Genomic DNA, 9,342 nt, shown 5'->3' with positions numbered 1-9,342 from the left:
TTAGCCGAGCATGGAGGCAGGCGCCTGTAATCCCAACTACTCAGGAGGCTGAGGCAGAGAATTTCTTGAACCCCAGAGGCAGAGGTTGCAGTGAACCGAGATCGTGCCACTGCACTCCAGCCTGGGCAACAGAGTGATACCCCATCTCTAAATAAATAAATAACTCAGTCCTGGCTATGTCTTTACCAGCAGTGTGAAAACGGACTAATACAATCATCATAAAGATCTTCATCCTTTTTTTTTTTTTGAGACAGAGTCTCGCTCTGTCCCCCAGGCTGGAGTGCAGTGGCGCCATCTCGGCTCACTGCAAGCTCCGCCTCCCAGGTTAAAGCCATTCTCCTGCCTCAGCCTCCCGAGTAGCTGGGATTACAGGCAGCTGCCAACACGCCCGGCTAATTCTTCGTATTTTTAGTAGAGAAGGGGTTTAGCTGTGTTAGCCAGGATGGTCTAGATCTCCTGACCTTGTGATCCGCCCGCCTCGGCCTCCCAAAGTGCTGAGATTACAGGCATGAGCCACCGCGCCCAGCCTCATCCTTGTTGTTTTTTTATTGAGAAGGCTAAGGAGGAGGAGGAAGAAGGATTGGTCTTGATGTCTCAGAAGTGGCAGAGGCAGAAGAGAATCCACATGTAAGTGGACTCACACAGTTCAAATTTGTCTTGTTCAAAGGTCAACTGTAGAAATTCTACAAGTGAAAAAATGTAATCACTGAAGTAAAAGTTCATTGACCTAGGCATGATGCTGTACACTTGTAGTCCCAGCCACTCAGGAGGCTGAGGGAGGAGGATCCCTGGAGCCCAGGAGTTTGAGGCAACAGTGTGTTATGATTGTGTCTGTGAATAGCCACTGCACTCCAGACTGGGCAACACAGTGAGACCCCATCTTTATAATAAAATAAATAAATAAAATAATTAACATGCCTGGACATGGTGGTGCATGCCTGTAATCCCAGCACTTTGGGAGGCTGAGGCGGGTGGGTCACCTGAGGTCAGGAGTTTGAGACCAGCCTTGCTGACATGTTGAAACCCTGTCTCTACTAAAAATACAAAAATTAATCGGGCATGGTAGCACATGCCTGTAATTCCAGATATTCGGGAGGCTGAGGCAGGAGAATGGTTTGAATCTGGGAGGGGGAGGTTGTAGTGAGCTGAGATTGCACCATTGTATTGCAGCCTGGGTGACAGAGCGAAACTCCTGTCTCAAAAAAAAAAGTCAATAGAACAATGAAAACAAAAGTTCACTGAATGAGTTATACAGACTAAATGTAGCTGAAGAAGGCCAAGCATGGTGGCTCACGCCTGTAATCCCAGCACTTTGGGAGGCTGAGGTGGGAGGATCACTTGCGCCCATGATTTTGAGGCTAGCCTGGGCCACAGAGTGAGATTTCATCTCTATTTTTATTTTATTTATGTATGTATGTATTTATTTATTTTTTGAGATGGAGTCTCACTCTGTTGCCCAGGTTGGAGTGCAGTGGCAAGATCTCGGCTCACTGCAATCTCTGCCTCCTGGGTTCAAGTGATTCTCCTGCCTTAGTCTCCCGAGTAGCTGGGATTACAGGCATATACCACCATATCTGGCCAATTGTTTTTTCTTTTTTTTTTTTTAAAGATGGAGTTTCGCTCTTGTTGCCCAGGCTGGAGTGCAATGGCATGATCTCGGCTCACTGCGACCTCCGCCTCCTGGGTTCAAGCGATTCTCCTGTCTCAGGCTCCCGAGTAGTTGGGATTAGAGGCATGCACCACCACACACAGCTAATTTTGCATTTTTAGTAGAGATGGGGTTTCTCCATGTTGGTCAGACTGGTCTCAAACTCCCGACCTCAGGTGATCCACCTGCCTCAGCCTCCCAAAGTACTGAGATTACAGGCGTGAGCCACTGTGCCCAGCATTTTTTTGGATATTTTTAGTAGAGACAGGGTCTCACCATGTTGGCCAGCCTGGTCTAACTCCTGACCTCAGGTGATCTGCCTGTCTCGGCCTCCCAAAATGCTGGGATTACTGGCATGAGCCACCGCTCCCGGCCCCATCTCTATATTTAAAAATAAATTTTAAGAACTATAGGTAAAGGAAACAATAATCAATTTGAAGATGGGTCTGAACGAATTATCTAGAATGTAGCCTAGAGAGATATAGAACACAGTTAGCAGTTAGGAGATGTGAAGAACTGAATAAGAAGGTCCATTATGCATATAATAGGAGCTCTAGAAGGAAAGAATAAAAAGAATGAGGGAGGAGAAGAAGCCAAGAGGGTTAACTATTTAAAGGTCCTTGCTGAAAGACATACTTCAAAATTAAGAAAGAAGAAAATTTAAACCCAGGTGATAAGAGTAGAATATGAGAATAAAAAATTAATAAATATTTTGTAAATCTAGCCAGGTGTGGTGGCTCATGTCTATAATACAAGCACTTTGGAAGGCCATGGCAGGAGGATCGCTTGAGCCCAGGAGTTTGAGACCAGCCTGGCCAACATAGCAAGACCCCATCCCTGAAAAAAATACATTTTAACTTATAGAATTCAGCCCTGGCAACATAGTGAGACCTTGTCACTACTAAAAATTAAAAAAATTAGCCAGGCAGGCATGGTGGTACATGCCTGTAGTCCAAGCTACTCAGGAGGCTGAGGTGGGAGGATCGCTTGGCCCTGGGAGGTTTAGGCTTCAGTGAGCAGACACAAATGCCATATGTTGTATGACATAACTTATAAGAAATATCTAGAATAGGTAAATCCATAGAAACAGAAAGAAAATTTTTAAGTTGCTAATCCTGGGGGGAGAAAGAAATGAGGATTGACTGTTTAATAGGTATGGGTTTTTGGGAGGGTGGTGATGAAAATACTTTGGAACTAGATTTAGGTGGTGGTTGCACATTTTGTATGTGATTGAAATTGCATGTGCAAAGACTATGACAGTGAGAGAAGCCTAGCATGGCTAACTCCATCTCATGTCTAGCCTCACAGGATTTGTGACTTCCCCAGTTGCGCTTATAGATAACATCACTATTATAGAACCTAAGATTGGTCTTTTGAGATGTTTTTCAGATTTTTATATTCTGGCAACTGACTGACCCCATCTAGACCTGTGACTCATGACTCAGTTGGTCCTATGGACCCACCCAGAGGCAGACTCAGGACATGAGGACTGTTTTCCACATCCCTATGATTTTACCCCCAACCAGTCAGCAGCACCCATTCCCTAGCCCCCGCCTGCCAAATTATCCATAAAAATTCTAGCTTCTGAGTTCTCTGGAAGACTGATTTGAGTGATAACGTTAGTCCTTTTGCTCAGCTGTCTTGCATTAATTAATCTCTTTCTCTACTGCAATACCAGGGTCTCAGTGAATTGGTTTTGTCTGTGCAGCAGGCAGGAAGAAATCATTGGGCGATTACATGCTGAATACCCCTGAATTGTACACTTTAAATTGTTGATTTTGCTATGTGATATAATCTAAATTTTTTAAAAGATAAAGAACCAAAAAGGGGACACCCCTACACATCCTAAAAACATTAAAAGGAAAATAAGGGAATATTACCAAGAAACATATGGCTGTAAATTTGACAACTTAGATAAAGCAGACAAATTCCTTAAAAGACACAAACTGCCAAGCTCATTTAAGAAGAGATAACCTGAATTGTCCAATCTCTGTAAAAGAAATTGGATTTTTTGTTGTTGAGATGGAGGTCTCACTCTGTCTCCCAGGCTGGAGTGCAGAGGCTTACTGCGGTCTCAACCTCCCTGGGCTGAGATGATCCTCCCACCTCAGCCTCCTGAGTAGCTGGGATTACAGGCATGTGCCATCATACCTGGCTAATTTTTGTATTTTTTGTAGAGATGGGCTTTCCCCATGTTGCCCAGGCTGATCTTGAATTACTGGGCTCAAGTGATCCACCAGCCTCAGCCTCCCAAAGTGCTTGTATTACAGGCATAAGTTACTGTGCCCAGCCAGAAATTGGATTTTTAGTTTTAAAAATTCTAACAAAATAGGGTTGGGCGCGGTGGCTCAGCACTTTGGGAGGCCAAAGTGGGCAGATCACGAGGTCAGGAGATCGAGACCATCCTGGCTAACACGGTGAAACTCCATTTCTACTAAAAATAGAAAAAATTAGGCGGGCGTGGTGGCAGGCGCCTGTAGTCCCAGCTATTCGGGAGGCTGAGGCAGGAGAATGGCATGAACCCGGGAGGCGGAGCTTGCAGTGAGCAGAGATTGCGCCACTGCACTCCAGCCTGGGGGACAGAGCGAGAATCCATCTCAAAAAAAAAAATTCTAAAAAAATAAACTGCAGGGCTAGATAGCTTCACCGCTAAATTGGTTCAGATATTTGTTTATTTCCTTTTACTATTTTTTTTTGCACCATAAAAAGAAAAACCAACAACCAGTCACATACTTCTTTTCCTCATATTCATATGGGTTTTAGAAAATTATTGCCTTTTCCCCTGCAGAAATAACCCACAGACAAAAAAAAAAAAAAAAAAGTAGTACCACATTGCAAAATCTACAAATCCCAGAAATGAGTAGCTTGAAGACAACCCTCAGGGTCAGGGAGGAAAACAACTGTAGTAAGAGACCAAGCATATAGGACAGTAAGCTGAGGAGACCATTGTGTTCAACACCACTGACCTAGAACACACAGCAGGTACCCCCTCCCTCCTGGCACCCACTGCCGCCACCTGAAAGGTATAAGTTTTTTGTTTATGATCTGAAAAACACTTTTCTCAAAGAGTTGCTTCATTTGAGAAAAGGGGTAAAGAGAAGAGAAGAGGTGTAATGAGACGTGTTCTAAAGTATGAATAAGAATCATGCCAGGCCGGGCATGGTGGCTCATGCCTGTAATCCCAGCACTTTGGGAGGCCGAGGCGGGCGGATCACCTGAGGTTGGGAGTTTGAAACCAGCCTGACCAACATGGAGAATCCCCGTCTCTACTAAAAATACAAAATTAGTGGGCTTGGTGGTGCATGCCTGTAGTCCCAGCTACTCGAGAGGCTGGGAGAATCGCTTGAACCCGGGAGGTGGAGGTTGTGGTGAGCCGAGATTGCACCATTGCACTCCAGCCTGGGCAACAAGAGCGAAACTCCGTCTCAAAATAAATAAATAAATAAATAAAGAATCATGCCAGACTCAAAGGTCAGTGAATAACCCATGATGAAAAAGAAACCCAGGAAAGCCAACACCTTGCTACTTTAACCAACTGCCTCCATTGGACCCAAGAAAGAATCTTAAAAACATGTCAGGGTTTAAATCAGTGCATATATCATGCCCCTACAAACCTTGCAGGGTTACCTTCCTGGCTACATGGTGATCAGCTTATGCCCTGAAGCAACAGAGACAGACAGTGAGACTGCCAAAGTTCAGAAAAGAAGGTGGAAATTGTGCTTCCTTCCAAATGAATCGGTTTCCCAACTGCCTTTTCTCCTTGTCCAACAACTTATTTCTCCCATGCTGCTGCAGGGTATTTATTGCCTTACGCTTTAAATGAAAAGGCGAACTTTGAGGTGCAAGGACTGGGCAGTCCTGAGAGGGCAGGGGGTCTGGATGCACAGTAGTCAGCACATGCTGTGCTCCCATAATGGCTTGGCCCTCCTTTGGTGTTTTGAGAACCTACCCTGAGGTCAGCCTGAAGTTCATTTGCAAGCCTGGTGAGCACTCACTATCTCACTGGGGCAGTGTGACAGAGTGAGGTCTTCAGTATTGCACTGGGATGAAGTGTCCACGAGTCTTAGAAACAAAAGTCACAGTTGCTCTTGGGGCTGGGCTGGTTCCTCCATCCCAGTTTTAGCAGGATGTGGCTGTGGCCACAGGGATCCTGCTGAACTCTTAGACTGTCTGGTGGGTGGGCACCAGTGCCAGCACCGGGGAAGGGAATGTGCAGTAGGCATCCTGCAGGCCTGGGCTCAGTATCTGCAAATGACCTTCAATGAAGAGCCTGCTGCCTCGCTTGGCAAGAGGGAGGCTGGGGGTGGGCGTGGAGGGTGGGATCTCAGATTCCTTCTGTAGGAGCTGGTCCATGAAGCCCAAATTGGACCAGATCATGCTCCTCCTCTGCTTGATGTAATTGAAGGTCTCCTTCAGGCAGAGCTGTCTGGTCTTCATGGGGTAAGACTTGCAGCTGGTGGGTGAATGGGAGATTCCAGCCTCACAGTGACCAGGACCTTGCCTCCTTTTCCCCGACACAGTCAATGAAGTCCTTTGCATATATATATATATATATATATATATATATTTTTTTTTTTTTTTTGAGATGGAGTTTTACTCTTGTTCCCCAGGCTGGAGTGCAGTGCCGTGATTGCAGTCTCTGCCTCCCGGGTTCAAGTGATTCTCGTGCCTCAGCCTCCCCAGTAGCTGGGATTACAGGCACTCACCACCACAGCTGGCTAATTTTTGTACTTTTGTAGAGTTGAGGTTTCACTACTTGGCCAGGCTGGTCTCGAACTCTTGACCTCAAGTGATCAGCCCGGCTCGGACTCCCAAACTGCTGGGATTATAGGCATGAGCCATGGTGCCCAGCCTGTCTATTCTTGAAAGTGGGAGTTAGTGTCAGCCATATGGCTGTCTTCCATGGGGATCCATTTGTAGTGAAGATGGGTCCTTTGGGTCTTGGAGGTTGGCCTGGAGACCTGTGATATGCAGGTTGGGGAGGAAATCTCCCTTGGATGCATGGTTGACCCTGCCAAAGTAGAGGGAGGGAAATTTTCAACTGGGCCACCCTGGTCATAAGCTGGCCCATAGCTGATGTACAGCACTGGTTTTCCAGACTGGCTGATAAGGGTCACTTCTTTCCTTCTTTTTTGAGACAATGTCTCACTCTGTTGCCCAGGCTGGAGTGCAGTGGCCCGATCATGGCTTCCTGCAGCCTTGAACCCCTGGGCTCAAGTGATGTCCCCGTTTCAACCTCCCGAGTAGCTGGGCCCACCAGCGCACTCTACCACACCTGGCTAAATTTTCTATTTTTTGTAGAGACAGGATCTCTCTATGTTGCCCGGGTTGGTTTCAAACTCCTGGGCTCAAGCTATCCTCCCTTCTCAGCCTCCCAAAGTGCTGGGATCACAGGCGTGAGCCAACGCGCTGGGCCGGCTCTCCTACTTCCTTTTTTTTTTGAGACTGAGTCTGGCCCTCTCGCCCAGGCTGGAGCGCAATGGCGCAATCTCGGCTCACTGCAACCCGCGCCTCCAGGGTTGAAGCGATTCTTCTGCCTCGGCCTCCTGAGTAGCTGGGATTACAGGCACCCTCCACCACACCCGGCTAATTTTTGTAGTTTTAGTAGAGAGGGGGTTTCACCACGTTGGCCAGGCTGGTCTCGACCTCTAACCTCAGGTGATCCGCCCGCCTCGGCCTCTCAAAGTGCTGAGATTACAGGTCTGAGCCAATGTGCCAGGCCGGCTCTCCCACTGTCGATCTTGTGGAATAGTTTTACTTCCACGCAGCACTCGGGATATTCTGAGTAGAAGGTCCCCCTTTGAGGAAGGAGACCCGCGGGCCACGGGCAGGCTGGCAGGCAGGCGAGCAGGAGTATGGGGCTCGCAGCTTGGGCGGGTAGCGACTGCCCTAGCCTAGATCCATCGCGGCCGCCGCCGCTGCCGCCCTTCTGCCGCAGCCCGGCGCTTTGCCCCGGGCCCGCCGTGGCGCCACCGAGTCGAAGGTGACGTTGAGCGCGCCGCGCACTCTCGGGCGGCGAAGGGCAGGCAGGTCGGGCGGGCAGTGGAGCAGCCGCCGCCTCCTTGCCAGGCATCTAGCCAGCTGGCGCCCGTCGGGCACGTGACCTTCATTCCACCGCCCAGCGCCCCAGCGCCCCCGCCCCCCGGCCCCAACAGAAGCCCTGATTCGCATATTTAGAGAAGAAATAATCTCAATCCTACACCAACTCTCCCAGAACATGAAGGAGAAGGGATACTTCCCAACTCATTTTAATTTATATTTGACTTACCCTGATGCTAAAGCCAGTATAAGACATTACAAGGTGGGTGGAGAGAGAACCTATAGAACAATATATCCTTTATTAACCAATATCCTTCATATCACAAAGTGAATTTAGCAATATATAAGAACCGTAGGCCCTGCAGTGGCTCACACCTGTAGTCCCAACACTTTGGGAGGCCCCAGGTGGGAGGATTGCTTGAGCCTGGGATTTTGAGACCAATAATAAAGAGGATAATAATTCTTAATTTGTTCCTGCTGCTACAACAAAATATCATTGAAACTGAAACCGCCTTTGCAAAATTATGACTGAGACAGTGAAAGAGATCTAACTTAACTGACTCCATCTTGCTGCTAACCTCCAAGCTGTCCGTGTTCATTCCTGGACGTAGGCTGAACTAACTTCGGGAGAAACTTTTTTTTTTTTTTTTTTTTTGAGACGGATCGTCGCTCGCTCTGTCGCCCAGGCTGGAGTGCAGTGGCGCGATCTCGGCTCACTGCAAGCTCCGCCTCCCGGATTTACGCCATTCTCCTGCCTCAGCCTCCCGAGGCAGGAGACTAGAGTAGCTGGGACTACAGGCGCCCGCCACCAAGCCCGGCTAATTTTTTGTGTTTCTAGTAGAGACGGGATTTCACCATGGTCTGGATCTCCCGACCTCGTGATCCGCCCGCCTCGGCCTCCCAAAGTGCTGAGATTACAGGCGTGAGCCACCGCGCCTGGCCAGGAGAAACTTAAGTTTATAGTTTGTAGTTTAAACAAAGATGGTAACAGCCTTTTCCCAAAGCAGACCTCCTTCTCGCCTGGAGACTATATTGCCTTTGTAGGACTAACATTAGCCACAAGATTGGAAATTATGGTTTAAGGGTCATGCAGCTGGAGGTTATAAGATTCTGACCCTCCCTGAACTGCTCCTAAGATCAGTGCTTGATTTTGCAGACCCTGCACATGATGGATCAGCTGGCCCCACCCAGATCAATGAACTGGCTCATCTGATCTCGTGCCCCTCCTCCCCAACCCAGTAACTGACTGTGTAAGAAGACGGCTTCTACTCCCTATGATTTCATCTCTGACCAATCAGCACTCCTGATTGGCTTCCCCTCTTCCACCAAGTTATCCTTAAAAATTCTGCTCCCTGAATGCTCAAATGCTCGGAGAGGCTGATTTGAGTAATAATAAAACTCTGGTCTCCCACACAGCCGGCTCTGAGTGAATTAGTCTTTCTCTATTGCAATTGCCCTGTCTTGACGAATCTGCTCTGTCTAGGCAGCGGGCAAGGTCAGGTCAACCCCTTGGGCGGTTACAAAACCGCCTTTGCAAAAATTATAACTGAGGAAATTATGGCAGTGAAAGAGATCAGATCTAACTGACTCCATCTTGCTTCTGACCTTCAAGCTGTCCTTGTACATTCTTGGGTGGATGCCAAACTAACTTTGGG

At 47.8% G+C, this 9,342-nt stretch overlaps 1 long non-coding RNA gene across 1 annotated transcript; it reads left to right on the top strand.

Moving 5' to 3' along the window:
* Nucleotides 1–7,780: 7,780 nt before the first annotated feature.
* Nucleotides 7,781–9,100, top strand: LOC107970458 (uncharacterized). Its single transcript, XR_001713044.1, has 2 exons — nucleotides 7,781–7,949; nucleotides 8,844–9,100. It is a non-coding gene; the product is annotated as an uncharacterized LOC107970458 (long non-coding RNA).
* The last annotated feature ends 242 nt before the right edge of the window (nucleotides 9,101–9,342 follow it).

Source organism: Pan troglodytes, chromosome 2 (genome assembly GCF_028858775.2).
Source record: "Pan troglodytes isolate AG18354 chromosome 2, NHGRI_mPanTro3-v2.0_pri, whole genome shotgun sequence".
Lineage (NCBI taxonomy): Eukaryota > Metazoa > Chordata > Mammalia > Primates > Hominidae > Pan > Pan troglodytes.
This window is presented reverse-complemented; position numbering and strand designations above follow the sequence as displayed.